Raw genomic sequence first — 18,125 nt, forward strand, 5'->3', positions numbered from 1 at the left:
ATTGTAACGACACAGTTCATTATAGTGATAAGATGGTTATGAGAAGAAGGGATTTAGAGCTCGATTCATGGAAATAATGTGCGCTGAAATTTTCGGCACAAGCGTGCGAAAGTGTGCGAATCGCAGTGCCAGTGCGAAAATCGCAGCGAAACCCACGCACAGCGATTCATGGAAGTCCATGCGTGAGGAAATTCCAGGATGTGCGCCAAAATACTGCGTGGCGCACGCTGGCACACACATCTTCAAACCGCGTGCGCTAAGCGTGCAGCGAAAGCACGGCGCACACAACAAAAGTAGGCGTAACACGTGGCGTGACACGCGGAATGGGGAACACCGTGTGAAAATGAGGGCGTCACGGGGGAAGTACAAGAGGCAAGTGAGCGGAACGCCCACACAATCGCCTACAACACGTATGGAATCAAATAGGGCAAACCAGCGCACAGGCAAAGACGCGCACAGGCCTAAACACGTCCGTCACACGAAGGCAGGCGGTAGCGTCCCTGCGCATGAAAGAAATGTGCGTCAAAATGTGCGCTAACAAAAAGGACGTATATACAGCCATGATGAATGTCCCATACTGTGGCCCTCTAGGACAAATGGCGTGCAAAGGGGTACGCGACAAACACTGGCACCCGCTGTGTGAAAAATAGCGTGTGCGTGTATTTCGGGGGTGCGCGGGAAGTTTCACACGCGATAGGCCTTGGGCGAGCGGGGTACGTGTATTTCAGGGGTTCGCGTGAAGTTCCACACGCGATAGGCCTTGGGCGAGCAGGGTACGTATATTTCAGGGGTTCGCGTGAAGATTCACACGCGATTGGACTTGGGCGAGCGGGGTACGTGTAAATCTGGGGTGTGCGGGAAGTTTCACACGCGATTGGCCTGGGTACGTGTATTTCAGGGGTGCTCGGGAAGTTTCACACGCGATTTTGCTGTCAGAGCGGGGAACATGTATTTTGGCAGTGCGCAGGGAGTCCTACACGTGAATTGGCAGTGTGGGTCCCCCCAGGTGTCCCCTCTACCACCTCCACGACCCCTGCAGGCAGCCCACACCACAGGGGACTACCCTGCACCCCTGGTCATGTCCCGCAGGCAGCCCATCCACCATGGGCATGCCCCCCAGCCAAGGCACATGTCACCTTGCAAAATGATCAACAACTCATGTCCCCCTGCACCACCACCCCCTAGAAGTCAGGGGCCCCTGCCAGCAGGCCCCCACTCATGTCCCCCTGCACCCTCACCCCCCAGCAGTCAGGGGCACCTGACAGCAGGCCCCCACTCATGTCCCACTCATGTCCCCCTGCACCCCCACCCCCCAGCAGTGCAGGGGCACCTGCCAGCAGGCCCCCACTCATGTCCCACACATGTCGCCCTGCACCCTCACCCCCCAGCAGTCTGGGGCCCCTGCCAGCAGGCCCCCACTCATGTCCCCAAGCACCCCCACCCCCCAGCAGTGAAATGGCGATTCCATGACACAAACCAAAAGTCAACTATGTACATCAACACATGTCCGCCACACAAAGGCAAGCGGTAGCGTCCCTGCGCATTAATAAAATGTGCGCTATCAAAAAGCACGTATATACAGCTCTGATGAATTTCCCATACTGTGGCCCTCCAGGACAAATGACGTGCAAAGGGTACACGACAAACACGGACACCCACTGTGTCAACAATAGCATGTATTTCGTGGGTGCGCGGGAAGTTTCACACACGATTGTGCCTGGTCGAGCGGGGAACGTGTACTTCAGGGGCTCGCGGGAAGTTGGGCTTGCGGAAAGTTGGGCTCGCGTGAAGTTTTACACGTGATTGGGCCTGTGCGAGCGGGGTACGTGTAAATCTGGGGTGGGCGGGGAAGTACAGGAGGCAAATGCGCGGAACACCCACACGCACGTGCCAAAAAAGATGCGCTTATCCAGAAACACGTACGCCAGCAGGAAGCAGGCGTACGTGGACCCGAGCAGCAAAAAAGTGCATGCAAACAACAACCAAGCTCAGACGCCAGGATGAACATACCGTTGCTAGCAGCAGTGGTCATGGGATACCGCAGGAGGAGGAGGATAGTCAGGCCCAGAATTTTCACACCCAGAACCAGCCTTTTTGGCATGCCTGATGACCAGCTGTATGGGAGGTACAGGTTTCCACCTCACATAATACTCAACCTGGTCAGTGAGTGGGAGGATGACCTCACATCACCCACCCTCTGCTCCCAAGCACTAAACCCCCTGGAGAAGGTCCTCAATGTACTGCACTTCTTGGCCACTGGATCATTTCAGTGGACAAGTGCCATAGTGGGGGGGGTGTCACAGGCCACGCAGTCACGCTGCCTACACCAGGTCTTGGCCATCATGACTGCACGCCCATCAGTGCGCAGGCACATATACCTGCCCAGAACACCTGCAGAAAGGCAGGCTGTCGTCCCGGATTTCTACAGGGTGGCACAATTCCCCAAAGTCCTAGGTGCCATTGATTGCACCCATGTGGCCCTACGTCCCTCCCAGGGCATCAGAGCACATCTATAGAAACCGCAAGCACTGGCATTCCATCAACGTGCAGGTAGTATGTGATGCCAAGGGAATCATCACCTCAGTATATGCCAACTATCCAGGGTCCACCCACAACAGTTTCATTTACTCTAAACCGGGACCTAGAAGCTGGGCGGCATGGCTGCTTGGTGAGTATAAATGCCACTGCACATGCATGCATGCCAGATACTGAGTAATGTCACAACCCCACTAATGATACCCATCTCCACCTCCCCAGGGGACAGTGCCTGCCCTCTGAGCACCTACATGATGACGCCAATTCGGAACCCCACCACGCCACCCGAGGTAAGATACAACACAGCCCATATTGCAACCCGGGGCATAGTGGAGCGCACATTCGGAGTGCTCAAGTCACGCTTTCGCTCCCTTGACCGTTCTGGTGGGCAGCTGTTATACGCTCCCCCAGTAGTGTGCAGGATCATAGTGGCAGCATTTGTCCTGCACAACGTTGCAACACGCCGGGGCCTGCCGGTGGACATGGTGGTGCCCCCACATCTCCAACCATATGCACGCCCGCTGCGCATGGAAGTGGAAAGGGCACGGGGTGAGGCAGCCCAAACTCAGCTGGTGGCTAATTACTTCACTTAGAATCACACCCCTGTGGAGTGCACACAGCCCTGCCACATACCAGCTGACAATCAATGATGATGACATGAGGGACAGTCAACTGTCACAACCATACCATCCTGAGATTGGTTACCTGGAAGTGTCGCAATGTGTGGATCCCTACCTACAGAAACACCACCAATGCTGTGTCATCAAAAGACACATATGCTGCTAAATGCATGACCCCCTTGCAAAATACAACATGAGAACAGTGCCATGTCACCCAACCCCTCCCCAGCACCGCCACGCAACACACCATGGCATGTCATGCTATGTGAGAGCAAACAAAGCAATCCCAAAAACCTGACGCAAGTGTCACAAAGTACAGTGTCCCTAATGTAAACTGGCCACACACAATATGCTCCTAGTAATGTTGAACTAACAACACACATGACCAAATACTTACCAACTAAGCAATGCATCTAGACAAGTTCAAACATTTCTAAAACATGACAGTACTAAGTTAAAGTAGTCGTAGTCATACAACCTGAATATGCCACCACATCGCCCCCTTCAAACTGTAGTCTTGCAGCCTTCAAAACTGGTCTGTGTACTGCATACAACATGAACTCCATCTCCAAAGTAGACGGCCTTGTGAAGACATGAGGAATGAACCTGCAAATTCAGAGGGAGACATGTAAGCAAAATCATACATTAATACACCATGCAGTGAAAAATACAACAACAATATACACAAGGAATGTCTACACAGTATTGACTACAGACTGCCTACACAGCTCATGGGAGCCCAACGTCACTGTGTACATCACTGTCACTTGGTCACACCCTTTGCAAGCCCATGGAAACGGGAAGCAGGAGGGGTGTGTGTCTCATGAACCCAAGCATCTAACCCAAACTCAGAACACGCCTGCATGTGCCCAGCTGGAATACAGTGGATGCCCATGGGAGCCACACAAGGCAACACACTGTCAAATTATTAAAAAAAAAAATCAAAATTCAAAAATCAAAAATCAAACATCATCATGTGGGGGCTGGGGGGGGCACCCAGGAGGTCCGAGGACAGGGTGCGCACCAACAGCCACCTGTGTGGATGGTGGGGAAAAAAACACCTCCATGGGCTCATGGCCTGCACGGCTATGCCAATGTGGGAGAATTGCTGCCGTCTCTCTCATGACCCTCTGCTGCTGCATCAGGAGGTGGTGGTGCTATGGGAGGCAGCCCACGCAAAGCCCTGATATGGTCCTCCATGGCAGCAATCATGCGGATGTGGAAGGTCTCGTTCTGGAGGATTATAGTGCAGAGATCCCCTTGCAACACCTGACGTGATGCCTGGATCTCCTCCTGAGTTGCCCGCATCTCAGCTGAGAGCGTACTTGTGAGGTGCTCCAGCCGCTGTTCTGCCCTAAAATTAGCGGAAGTCTCAAGCTCAAGAAGAGTCTGCCTGAGGTTATGGAGTTCTTCACTCAGGGCTCCCCTGTGGGCATGGGACTCTATTGAGATGGATTGGCGCAGAGTCTCCAGTGCCGCCCGTCAGTCCCTGTTGGACGCCAACATGTCTTCCCTGTGTGATTGGCAAATGGAGTCTGTTGCCTGCTGTAGTTGCTCCATCTGCCTTTCAGGGGGGATAATGGAAGTGGCCACCCTCTCCATTGCCTGAGCCATCATTTCAACTGATGCTGACTGTTGGGTTGCCATAGCGTACATGGAGTTCTCCCATACGCTATTGCCTGGTGGCGTACGGCCACCGCGTTGACGGGCACCACACCTGTTTGGGGCAAGGAGATGTGCACCTTGCTGTGCTGGCATCGCCTGAGGCTGCAGGACTGCATTCCCCCTCTGATCTGCTGGCCCAGGAACAGGATCAGATGCTGTGGAGTGTGACCCTGCATCCGTAACCGCCAAAGGCGCTTCTACCAACACTGACATCCCCATAGAGGGATCTACCCCTGGTGCAGGTGGGTTGGCCAGAACAGAATACCTGCCAGAAACACTTACCTGTGACGGCACATAGGTCTCATCATCCGAATCAGCACCTGAATAGAGGTCTGGGGAGGTGCATCCAGAGACACCCCTGGAAAGTATGGTCTGCAGGAGGATTGGGTTCTCACCCACCACCACATCACGTCCCCCGCTTGTGCCCGGTCGTGCCTGGGATTCCTCCTGGGTCTGCACCATCTCCTGAACCTCAACAGCATCAAGTGCATCATCCCCTGCAAAAACATGAAAGAGAAAAAATGGAAACAGGCATTAGCACCATAGCACACAAATAGGCCTGTCAAGCTACAGAACAAGTACATGATTCACACATGTCCCACATGACTATAACCCTCCCATACCTGCACTGTCACTGAGTAGTAAGGGGAGGCAAAAGGCAGACACTGATGACACCAATATGGGAGAGCAACACATTTGCTGCATGCTGGGTAGCACTGCCATCACACATTGGCCTGTGAGTGGCATGTCCAATACACATACATGACACATGGCAGCACACAGATGGCATTTAGCATAGCCATGGTACATTTGACAAGTACAGCCATATGTCAGTGATTGAGTACTGTCACCCATCCATGTGAGATGGACATGATGACATGAAAAATGCCGCATACTAGGACCAAGTACACATGTGCCACTCACTGCAACACATGCAAGGTACAAGAATACAGTAATAGTTGGCTGATCTATTTTTCCTCACATTGACATTGCCGGAAACATCTGTCATTTTCCACATGCAAACATGCACTCATCTAAACATTTGTGCTGGCCAGTACTCCATCAGCCTGAATGGACTCATTGTGTACATAACCAGGTAAAGCATTGCCCCAGTGGGGCCAGTAAACAATGACCGAAGCATATCACATATGTCACAATATGGTTGATAAATGTCTAGCAAAAAAGGGGAGAGTGGAAAATATTATCCTGAAGGCACACTTACAAATTCTGACCAATGTAGTTGCAAGATGGCAGTACAAGGTCAACTGCACAATTATGGACCTAATAGGATACTGTGGGCAGAAGGGATGCAGTCATAGCCAAATACAAGGCACGTGATCCCATTTGAGGAAGGAAATGGGTGACCCATAACACTCTGGAGTACACACCCTCACCTGGCACTCAATCAGAACCTGTCACCCAAAATACATACACATGCACTACACACACACGCATCGGCACTCAACGGACAATGCTTCGTAATCAGGTAGTTCTCCCACACCTCGGATCTGTTCCTCTGTGACGAAGGTCCCAGCAACAGACTCATGTTCAGTGAGTTTGTTGTCCTCTTGTGGAGACCCACCGCCAGTCACCAGAATAGCGTCATGATTTGAGGCCAGCTTGTCCTTTGCTGTGCGTTTCAGGTCGTTCCACCGCTTGTAGCAATCATCAGCTGAGCGCCTCACAAATCCAAGGGCACTTATGTGGTTGGCGATGGTCTGCCATACATTGACCAGGTGTGCTCTTGGACCCTGCAGTCACCACCATTTTGTGGCTATGTTGCGACACATAGCTGACAAGTGCATTAAGCTCCGCATCATTAAAGCAAGGCTTCCTTGACGTGCCGGAGTGTGTAGCCATGCCTGGGGTCTCAGCCTGTCGTGCCAGAGCACCCTTCTTCCTCTTTTTAGAATGTGGAGCAGAGCCAGAGTGGCTAACGCCGCTCTGGTCAGTAGGGGCAAATCACCGGTGGACTCGGTTGTTGGAGTGTGCGAATGCACATTGACCATAGGACTTGGTGCAGGCATTGTCTGAAGTGTGATGTTGGCAGGGAGAACATCAGTATGATGGACCAGGACCGACACTGTCCTGGCTGGGAGAGTCAGAGCTGGGGCGGATGGAGCTGCAGCTACCCTGCAGCCTCACCACCCTGCATACTTGGGGCAGCAGATGACATAGCTGCCCCAGATCCATGTGCCTTGGTGACAACTTGCACCGCCACACGTGGCCTAGACTGGCTGACCTGGAAGTCAACCAGCGAGTCATCCTGTGCCAGGTCAGGTATCACAATGGGCTGGTCCAACAGGGGCTGAGCTGGGATGGTCTCAGCCGCGTTTCCCTCAACCATGGGGGTGGGGCATGGGTGTCCCTCATTGGTCCTCCACACATGGGGGTCTAGGGGCACCCTGCAAATCCTGGCCACGTCCCCAACCGCACCCACCACATCCACCTTTTGAAGGTCGGCCACCTTTGCCTCCCTTACCGCTTGGTCGCCTCCCAACCATGGCACTGATGATGTTGTGCGTATGGGAGGAGCAGTAAACTATTGTCCTGGGCAATTGGGGGTCAAAGGGGTAGGGTACTAGATGTAATTCGTACCTTAGTGCTCTAACAAGGCTGTCTGTGACCCCTGGGGGAAGATGACGGGTCACGCAACGCACAGGCAGCCCAAAAACAAAAATAAACATGCATGCAACCCCTCGTAGACCACGTGCATGGAAAAATGAACCTGCACTATGCTGTAGCACCCAGAAACACAAAAATAAGCCTACGCGTAATACACGCAGCCTACAATGGCCTCTGAAGGGAAGTGCGACACACGGGGCAAGCAAATTTGCTAAGTACGTGCGGAACTCACCATCTGCCTGGAATAAGAACGTGAAAAATATGCGCGTGTGCGCGTTGGCAACACCCCTGCCAAAAGAAGAATTGTACGCTGTCTGAGGAGACAGGACAAAAGGAGAAGTGAACACTGTTTGAGGAAACAGGCCCAAAAAAAGTAGAAAAATGAAAGCTGTCAGAGGTAACAGGGAGTATGAACTTGAAACGACAAGAAGTACAGAATTCACCCACTCGCTCTCCACGAAAAACACGTACAAGAAAATAGCGTTCTACATGTAGCTTTTAAACCGGCCCACACGTATACGTCACTTACGCGTGTACACGTCCTTTCCTCCAATTAAACGGGCTGATACTCAGAAGTGCAGCTTTTCCATGTGTGCTCTGTCATCATGTGCCGGTCAAGTGGCACAGCGAGTAGAGCGCTCGCTTTGACATCCTTGCAGAATCCCGGCGGGGCCAAACTCAGCCTTTCATCCTTCCGAGGTCGATAAATGAGCACCACACACCGTGGGTAATAATAAGCAGCGCTCAGATACCTGAGGGTTCTTAGCGCTATATAAATGCCAATTTATTATTATTATTATAAATTATTATTATTAATATTATGAGGGAAACACCCGCATGTGTCACGTCACAGGCACGTTTACGCGCTAAGGGCCTTTGGTTCAATGAAATCGCGTACGTGCGCTGACGTGCTTACGCGCTAAGGGCCTTTCCTCGAATTACACGCTGACGTGCAAGATTTTCACGTGCCAAATCACTCCGTATCAAGCTGGCCACGTGTTCACAAACGGAAGACCACGCTCCTGCCCAGAAGGCCGAATTACTGCCCCCCAGAGCCCTGAGCACGCTCCCACCTGCCATCTGCTGCTGCCTGATTGCCTGCTGCCCACGTGCCCTGCCATTTGATGCCTGCACGTCAGCCCGGGGCGCTGTTGCTGTGACCACCCCTGCTGGAACCGAAGATTCCCGACTGCTATTCCATCGCTCCACAGCCCAGCCCCAGGACCCAGTTGCCCACCCACACCTGCCTCTGAGGTTGCCATGTCGGGCACTACACCATCTGGCACCACTGGCAACCCCCAGCCAGAGAGCCAGAGGGCCACCAGCTTCACTGCCACCGAAGTTGGTGTCCTGGTGGAGCAAGTCCTGGGGCAGGATGATGCCCTTTTTGGAAGTTCGGCCGCCGACAAGGAAGGATGGACTCGGATCTGGACGGACATTGTGACTGCCATCAACGCGGAAGGGGTGGCTGTCCGCGACTTCCAACATGTCAAGAAGCGCTGGGAGGACTTCAGGTCCAGGAACCTCAATAAGGCCCGGCACCTCTTGAAGGCAGCGGATGCTAAGGGGCGCCGGGCCACCTGTCGGAACATCAGATGAGGGTCCTGGAACGCATATGCCCAGCGCTCCACGTCCAGGTACTTGAGAGGCAGACCCGTCTGGAGTCGAGCAGTAAGTGTACCTGCATACTGATTGGAAGTTGTGCGTGTGGTGGTGTGCCACTAGTGTGCAGGTTGTACTTGTGGTTTTGTAGGGCCATGTATGGATGTGTATGTACAGGGCTGTGAGGCAGACACATGCACGTCTTTCATGTGTGAGACACATGGATGGTGTATGTGTGGGTAAGCATGCAGGCCAAATGCAGATGTGTGAGCACACATGTTTGGATTACTGTGTATGTAAGTTGGCATGGTTGTGGTGTCACACATGGATGTTGGTTCCAGCTGCATGTATCTGCACCGTGTACATGTGCCTGTGTGTGTATTTGACATGGGTGCAACAGTGATGCAACATGGATGCATGTGAGACTGATATGTAGAAGAATGATTGCCAGATGTGACATGGATGCCAATCTCATCACTGCGACAGTTGGCGGAGGTGTACACATGCATGTAATTGTGGTGGCGTGTGTGCATGTCTAGTGCACTCCCTGTGTTTCATGTGATGTCTTACTCACCTTTGGCTTCTCATGCTGTTTTATGTGTATGGATGGTGCTGGCTGTTGCAATATGGCTGTGGAATAGCTCATGTGTGTGAGTTGCAATGACATGTGTGTTGGGGATTGTGATGCCATGTCTGAAGTTTGACAATGCCACTCATGTACAACTGTCATGTGTGTATGAGTCCATTGTACAGTGCCCTGATGTCCGTCTCCTATCTCTCCCTGTCTGCAGGGTCAACTGATGAAGAGGGTGGAGAAGGTGCTGTGGAGCACAGCGGCAGGGATCGCACCGCCAGCCGGACACACAAGGCCCGGCTCCCCTCCCAGGTTCTCATCTCATCGGGCGGTGAGTAGTCCGGTGCTGCGTCCCTGGTCGCAGCTGCCGAGGGGAGGTCCAAGAGGCGGAGGTTGGAGTTTGACTCCTCGGCACCCGAAGGGGCAGCTGAGACCCCACAGGGCCCGACGGAGGAAGATGGCACAGAGTCATCCAGGTTGGTGGGGAGTTTGGTGGAGGAGGAGGCCGTGCAAGGGACAGAGACGGGGTCTGGAGGTGGGGATTCCACTGGTGCTAGTGGTTCAGTGCAGGGGCAGGGACAGGTGGCAGCACAGGCCGCCGCGGAGGTGCCTGTGTGTATTCCTGTCCCCGATCCTGTGACTGCATCATCTTGCACCAGCAGGGATACCTACGTCCAGACCCGTTCTCAGGGAGGGGATTGGCTTACACCACCTGGCCTTCCTCTCCCAGCAGATGTGGCTATCCGGCACCGGGTTGAGCCTGTCCTGTGTGGGGTGGCATTGCGTCAACGTGCCATGCCAGCTGACCTGCAGTCTTTTCATGAGAAGACTGCACGTCTTCTCGCATGGCTCGTTGACCGTGTTGACCCACTGGGACAGCTAACTAGGGCCGGATTCCTCCGTTTTTTGGACCTTGTTCTGACCCCCTCCTCAACTGAACCCCCTATGCGCCAGTCCTCCTCCGTGCCATCTTCCCACCCATGTGTCACCTGGGTGCCCTGTGGAGCTGCCTCTGACCCTGCGGCCAGGCTGGTGGAGGACACATCCCTGCCACAGTTGGGAGTCAGACGTCCAGCAGGGGTGGCCACCTCAACAACTGCACTCCATGTGGAGGAGGATGTGCAGGCAGCAGGAGCCAGGGCACAGGCAGCGGCACAGCAGCAGCAGCAACAAGGTGGGAGCCATGATGGCTCGAGGCCTTCATCATCGGAGGGGCAGGCATCGGCCGGAGGGCAGGAGGACCCTGGACGGGAAGTGTCTTCCATGTGGCAGCGGTTGGGCCATGCGATAGATGCAGAGCGGCAGCGGGCGTAAGAGGCACGGCTCACGATGGTCAGGGCGGAGAACTCCATGCGCAGGGACCTGGAGTTCCAGATGTCATCGTCCCTGCGAACCCTCGGGGCCATGGAAGAGGATCGCCTCCGGGACATCGAGCAGGAGTTCGATGATGCCCTGGCCCGGGACATCAACATGTGAGCCATTGAACTTGCCCGCTGCCCTTGTAAATAGTTAGATAGTGTAAGGTTTCCTTTGGTTTTTTCTTTATTTTTGTTGCGCTTGGACAATGCACCACATTTCTGTACATCGTTTTTCATTAGGTAGTATTTTTGATAGGTTTCATTTCTTCAGTTGGGATCATGGACCCTGGATTGTTCATCTGTATATAGTTCACTATTGGATTCATCTTTTTTTTTTGGATTTCCCCATGGAGCAATGGTTTTCACTTGTTTTTCCCTTGGATTTGCTTTGTTGGAGTGTGACTTTGGACACCCTTCCTTTGGATTATGATTTCTTATTTTTCATTATTTTACGGACATGCAGATTTTCTTTTTTTATTCCCATTGTTTGTTTGATTTTAATTCCATTCATGTTGCTTTTAATACATTTTTTTCTTCATACTTCAATGTGTGCTATTATCTCATTGGTTTTATGCATGTCATGAAATGGGTTTTCACATTCCCTTGCAACCATTGTGTGTGTGTGACGGCCATGTGTTCATTTACATACTTGCCGTTGGGGTTGTATCATGCCTTTTCTATGTGGGTGGATGCAATACTTGGTAAGGGCCATGATTGAGGATCGTCATGACCTGGGGGCAGGGGGACATGAGTGGGGGTCTGCTGGCAGGTGCCCTGCGCTGCTGGGGGGTGGGGGTGCAAGGGGACATGAGTGGGACATGCGTGGGGGCCTGCTGGTAGGGGCCCCTGACTGCTGGGGGGGCGTGGGTGCAAGGGGACATGAGTGGGGGCCTGCTGGCAGGTGCCCTGCACTGCTGGGGGGCAGGGGTGCAAGGGGACATAAGTGGGGGCCTGCTGGCAGAAGCCCTGCACTTCTGGGGGGCGGGGGTGCAAGGGGACATGAGTGGGGGCCTGCTGGCAGGTGCCCTGCACTGCTGGGGGGTGGGGGTGCAAGGGGACATGAGTGGGGGCCTGCTGGCAGGTGCCCTGCACTGCTGGGGGGTGGGGGTACAAGGGGGCATGAGTGGGGGCCTGCTGGCAGGTGCCCCGCACTGCTGGGGGGTGGATGGGCAAGGTGACATGAGTGGGGGCCTGCTGGCAGGTGCCCTGCACTGCTGGGGGGTGGGGGTGCAAGGGGACATGAGTGGGACATGAGTGGGGGCCTGCTGGCAGGTGCCCCTCACTGCTGGTAGGTGGCTGTGCAAAGGGACATGAGTGGGGGCCAGATGGCAGGTGCCCTACACTGCTGGGGGGTGGGTGTGCAAGGGGACATGAGTGGGGGCCTGCTGGCAGGTGCCCCGCACTGCTCTGGGGTGGGGGTGCAAGGGGACATGAGTGGGACAAGAGTGGGGGTCTGCTGGCAGGTGCCCTGCACTGATGGGGGGCGGGGGTGCAAGGGGTCATGAGTGGGGGCCTGCTGGCAGGTGCCCTGCAGTGCTTGGGGGGTGGGGGTACAGGGGGACATGAGTTGGTGATCAGGGGTGCAAGCCGACAGGTGGCTTGGCTGGGGTGCATGGCCATGGTGGATGGGCTGCCTGCGGGACATGTCCAGGTGTGCGGGGTAGTCCCCTGTGGTGTGGTCTGCCTGCAGGGGCCATGGAGGGTGTAGAGGGAACACCTGGGAGGACCCACACTGCCAATTCACGTGTAGGACTCCCCGCGCACCCCCGAAATTCACGTACCCAGGTCTGACAGCTAAATCGTGTGTGGAACTTCCCGCGAACCCCTGAAATACACCTACCTCACTCGCACAGGGCCTATCGCAGGTGAAACTTCCTGCGAACCCCAGTAATGCACGTACCCCACTCGCACAGGGCCTATCACATGTGAAACTTCACGTGAACCCCAGGAAATTGGCACTGTGCGAGCGAGCGTGGCACGTGTAGTTCTGGGGTACAGCGTGAAGTTTTACATGCGAAAGGGCCCTGTTGAGCGTAGTACGTGTAATCCTGGGGTTCGTGTGCAGTTTCAACCGCGATTTCAGCAGGATACGTGTATTTCTGGGGTTCGCGTGCAGTTTCACCCGTGATTTCAGCAGGGTACGTGTATTCCTGGGGTTTGCGTGAAGTTTTACCTGCGATTTCAGCAGGGTACGTATGTTACGGGGTTCGCATGAAGTTTTACACGCGAAAGTGCCCTGGTCGAGGTTGTACGTGAATTTCAGGGGTGCGCGGCAAGTTTTACACGCGAAAGGGCAACGCCCGTGCACAATACATCACAGACACGCTTACGTGCTAAGGGCCTTTGGTCAAATGATATCGGGTACGTGTGCTGATGCGCTTACGCGCTAAGGACCTTTCCTCGAATTACACGCTGATGTGCAAGATTTTCACGTGCCAAATCACTCCGTATCAAGCTGGCCACGCGTGCACACATGGAAGACCACGCTCCTGCCCAGAAGGCCATTTTACTGCCCCCCAGAGCCCCGAGCACGCTCCCACCAGCCATCTGCTGCTGCCTGTCTGCCTGCTTCCCACATGCCCTGCTATTTGGTGCCTGCACGTCAGCCATCTGCAGGGGTCCAGTTGCTGTGTCCACCCCTGCTGGAACAGAAGACTCCCGACTGGGATTCCTTCGCTCCACAGCCCAGCCCCAGGACCCAGTTGCCCATCCACTCCTGCCTCTGGGGTTGCCATGTCGGTCACATCTCCATCTGGCACCACTGGCAACCCCCAGCCAGAGAGGCAGAGGGCCACCAGCTTCACTGCCACCGAAGTTGGTGTCCTGGTGGAGCATGTCCTGGGGCATTATGATGCCCTCTTCGGAACATCACGCGTCAACAAGGAAGGACGGGAGAGGATCTGGGACGACGTAGTGGTTGCCATCAACGCGGAGGGGGTGGCAACCCGCGACATCAAGCACGTCAAGAAGCGCTGGGAGGACTTCAGGTCCAGAACCCTCCACAAGGTCCGGCGCCTCGCGGAGGGAGGCCGCGCACGCATGAGTAACATCCAGATGAGGGTCCTGGAACGCGTAGGCCCAGCGCTCCATGCCCAGATCCTTCGGAGGCAGACCCGTCTGGAGTTGAGCTGTAAGTGGCCAAGCATTGCTGTGTGAGACAGGGCATGTTGCAGTGTGCTGGTAGCCTGATGCTTGCCTGTATGTGTGACATAGGCCATGTATGGATGTGTGTGTGCAGGGACATCATGGTCATGCATGTGAGACCAGTTATGTGTGAACCACATGGTGCATGTGTTTTAATGCAACATGGGGAGCTCTATGTGGAATGCACACATGAAAGCATGGCTGTCTCTGTTCCTGGACATGGAGGGGGGGTGAGGAATGGGTGCTGATGTCATGTACACATGTGTGTGTGTGCCTGAGAAGTGTGTGTGTGACTTTGAAACACCATGGATGCATGTGACTTTGAAGGCAACATCTTGGTTTACAGGTGCCCTTCTACATGGATGTTAATGTTGATTGCAGACCCCAGGACTGTTTCTGCATGTGTGTTGTGTGCATTCCCCCATGTGTTGTGGAATGACAGGATGGAAGTTACATTTGACAGTGCCACTCCTGTGTTATTGCTTCCTGTCTAGGGTATTTTGTACTGTACCCTGATGCTTGTGTTCTATGTCTCCCTCTACGCAGCGTCAAGTGAAGAAGAGGGCGGAGACGGCGCTGTAGAGCCAAGTGGCGGGGATGCCTCCACTGGGCGGCGACACAAGTCCCAGCCACCCTCCCCGGGATTACCATCATCCGGGAGCAAGGGGGCTGGTGCTGCATCTGCCACAACGGCTGTGGCGGAAGGGCCGGGTGAGCCCCCACAGGGGCTTCCAATGGCGGAAGACGGTGTGGAGACATCCAGGTTGGTGGTCTCCATGGAGGAGGAGGAGCCGACTACTGAGCCGCACATGGGGCCTGGTGGGGGTAGTACCACTGGTGCAAGTGGTGCAGTCCAGGGCCAGGGTCAGGAGGCAGCACAGGTCACCGTGGAGAGGCCTGTGCATGTCGCTGTCCTTGACCCTGTGACTGCACCATCATGCACCAGCAGGGCCCGTCCGCAGGTAGAGTAGAGTGCCATATCACCTGCCTCTCCACTACCTGCGGGCGAGGGGTCCCGCGACCATATGGGATCCGTCCTGGTGGGTGTCGCGTTGCACACGCGTGTCAGTCATGATGACATGCGTTCTTCCTGGGTGGAGAACGCACGCCATCACGAAGAGCAGCGTCGTGACGTGGCACTGCTGGGAGGGGCCCTGGTCGGTGGGTTCCTACATGTGACGCGCACTCTGGCGGACCTCTCCTCCTCTGTGGAGGCTATGCGCCGGTCGTTCTCCACATCGTCTTCCGGCCCCGATTCCACCAGGTCCTTGCCTGACCAACACAGCCAGCTTGGTGGAGATCCCATCCCTGCCACAGTCGGGAGTTGGCGGTCCAGCAGGGTGGACACCACAACTGGAGACCAGCAGATGTAGGATATGCAGACACCATCGGACAGGGCACATGGACAGCAGCAGCAGCAGCAGAAGCAGGCTGTAGGTGGGAGCAATGATGGCTCGGGGCGATCAACATCGGAGGGGCAGGCATCGGCCGGAGGGCAGGAGGACCCTGGATGGGAAGTGTCTTCCGTGTGTGATAGATGCGGAGCGGCAGCGGGCGGAAGAGGCACGGCTCACAATGGTCAGGGTAGAAAACTCCATGCGTAGGGCCCTGAGGCGGGCTGAGTGCCTCGAGGCCAATTCGCAGGGACCTGGAGTTCCAGATGTCATCGTCCCTGCAAACCCTCGGGGCCATGGAAGAGGACCGCCTCCGGGACATCGAGTAGGAGTTCGATGATGCCCTGGCCCGGAACATCAACATGTGACCCGTTGGACTTGCCCGCTGCCCTTGTAAATAGTTAGTTAGTTAGTATTAGGTTTCCTTTGGTTTTTTCTTTATTTTGGACCGCTTGGACAATGGACCACATTTTTGTATATAGTTTTTTTATTAGGTAGTAGTTTTTGGTAGGTTTCATTTCTTAAGTTGGGCTCATGGACCCTGGATTCTATAATTGTACATAGTTTTACATTCAATTCATCTTTTTTAATATTTTTTTTGTGTTCACCATTGAGCAATGGTTCTTACATTTCTTTTTGGATTTCATTTGCTTATGTTTTCTTGATTTTCATAATTTATCGGACATGGACCATTTATTTTGTTATTCCCATTGTTGTGTGTTTAATTTGATTTGCGTTCATGTTATCTTTAATATATATTTTTTTATACTTCCATTTGTGGTATCATCTCATTGGTTTCATGCATGTCATGATATGGGTTTTGACATTCACTTGCACCCATTGTGTGTGTGACGGACAGTGTTCATTTACATACTTGCCATTGGAGTTGTATCATGTAATTGGCATTTCTATGTGGGTGGATGCAATACTTGGGTGGGTCTTTGGCATGTGGAGGCTGGCCATAAGGGCCAGGGATCTAGATTGTGATGACGTGTTGGCTGGGGGACATATGTCGGGGCCTGCTGGCAGATGCCCCACACTGCTGGGGGGTGGGGGTGCAGGGGACATGTGTGGGGGCCTGTTGGCAGGTGCCCCTCAGTGCTGGGGGGTGGTGGTGCAAGGGGACATGATAGGGACATGAGTGGGGGCCTGCTGGCAGGTGCCCTGCACTGCTGGGGGGTGGGTGTGCAAAGGGACATGAGTGGGGGCCTGCTGGCAGGTGCCCTGCACTGCTGGGGGGTGGGTGTGCAAGGGGACATGAGTGGGGGCCTGCTGGCAGGTGTCCCACACTGCTGGGGGGTGGGTGTGCAAGGGGACATGAGTGGGGGCCTGCTGGCAGGTGACCCGCACTGCTGGGGGGTGGGGGTGCAGGGGACATGAATGGGACATGAGTGGGGGCCTGCTGGCAGGTGCCCTGCACTGCTGGGGGGTAGGGGTGCAAGGGGAAATGAGTGGGGGTCTGCTGGCAGGTGCCCCTTGGTGCTGGAGGGTGGGGTACAAGGGGACATGAGTGGGGGCCTGCTGGCAGGTGCCCTGCACTGCTTGGGGGGTGGGGGTGCAAGGGGACATGAGTGTGACATGAGTGGGGGCCTGCTGGCAGGTGCCCCGCACTGCTGGGAGGTGGGTGTGCAAGGGGACATGAGTGGGGGCCTGCCGGAAGGTGCCCCGCACTGCTGGGGGGTGGGGGTGCAGGGGACATGTGTGGGGGCCTGTTGGCAGGTGCCCCTCAGTGCTGGGGGGTGGTGGTGCAAGGGGACATGAGTGGGACATGAATGGGGGCCTGCTGGCAGGTGCCCAGCACTGCTGGGGGGTCGGTGTGAAAGGGGACATGAGTGGAGGCCTGCTGGCAGGTTCCGCGCACTGCTGGGGCGTGGGTGTGCAAGGGGACATGAGTGGGGGCCTGCTGGCAGGTGCCCCGCACTGCTGGGGGGTGGGTGTGCATGGGGACATGAGTGGGGGCCTGCTGGCAGGTGCCCCACACTGCTTGGGGGTGGGTGTGCAAGGGGACATGAGTGGGGTCCTGCTGGCAGGTGACCCACACTGCTGGGGGGTGGGGGTGCAGGGGACATGTGTGGGGGCCTGTTGGCAGGTGCCCCTCAGTGCTGGGGGGTGGGGGTGCACGGGGACATGAATGGGACATGAGTGGGGGCCTGCTGGCAGGTGCCCTGCACTGCTGGGGGGTGGGGGTGCAAGTGGAAATGAGTGGGGGCCTGCTGGCAGGTGCCCCTCGTTGCTGGAGGGTGGGGGTACAAGGGGACATGAGTGGGGGCCTGCTGGCAGGTGCCCTGCACTGCTTGGGGGGTGGGGGTGCAAGGGGACATGAGTGGGACATGAGTGGGGGCCTGCTGGCAGGTGCCCCGCACTGCTGGGGGGTGGGTGTGCAAGGGGACATGAGTGGGGGCCTGCCGGCAGGTGCCCCGCACTGCTGGGGGGTGGGTGTGAAAGGGGACATGAGTGGGGGCATGCTGGCATGTGCCCCGCACTGCTGCGGGGTGGGGGTGCAAGGGGACATGAGTGGGACATGAGTGGGGGCCTGCTGGCAGGTGCCCTGCACTGCTGGGGGGTGGGGTGCTGGGGTACATGAGTGGGGGCCTGCTGGCAGGTACCC

The sequence above is a fragment of the Ambystoma mexicanum genome, chromosome 2q (genome assembly GCF_040938575.1).
Source record: "Ambystoma mexicanum isolate Mex_15411 chromosome 2q, UKY_AmexF1_1, whole genome shotgun sequence".
In the NCBI taxonomy this organism is placed as follows: Eukaryota; Metazoa; Chordata; class Amphibia; order Caudata; family Ambystomatidae; genus Ambystoma; species Ambystoma mexicanum.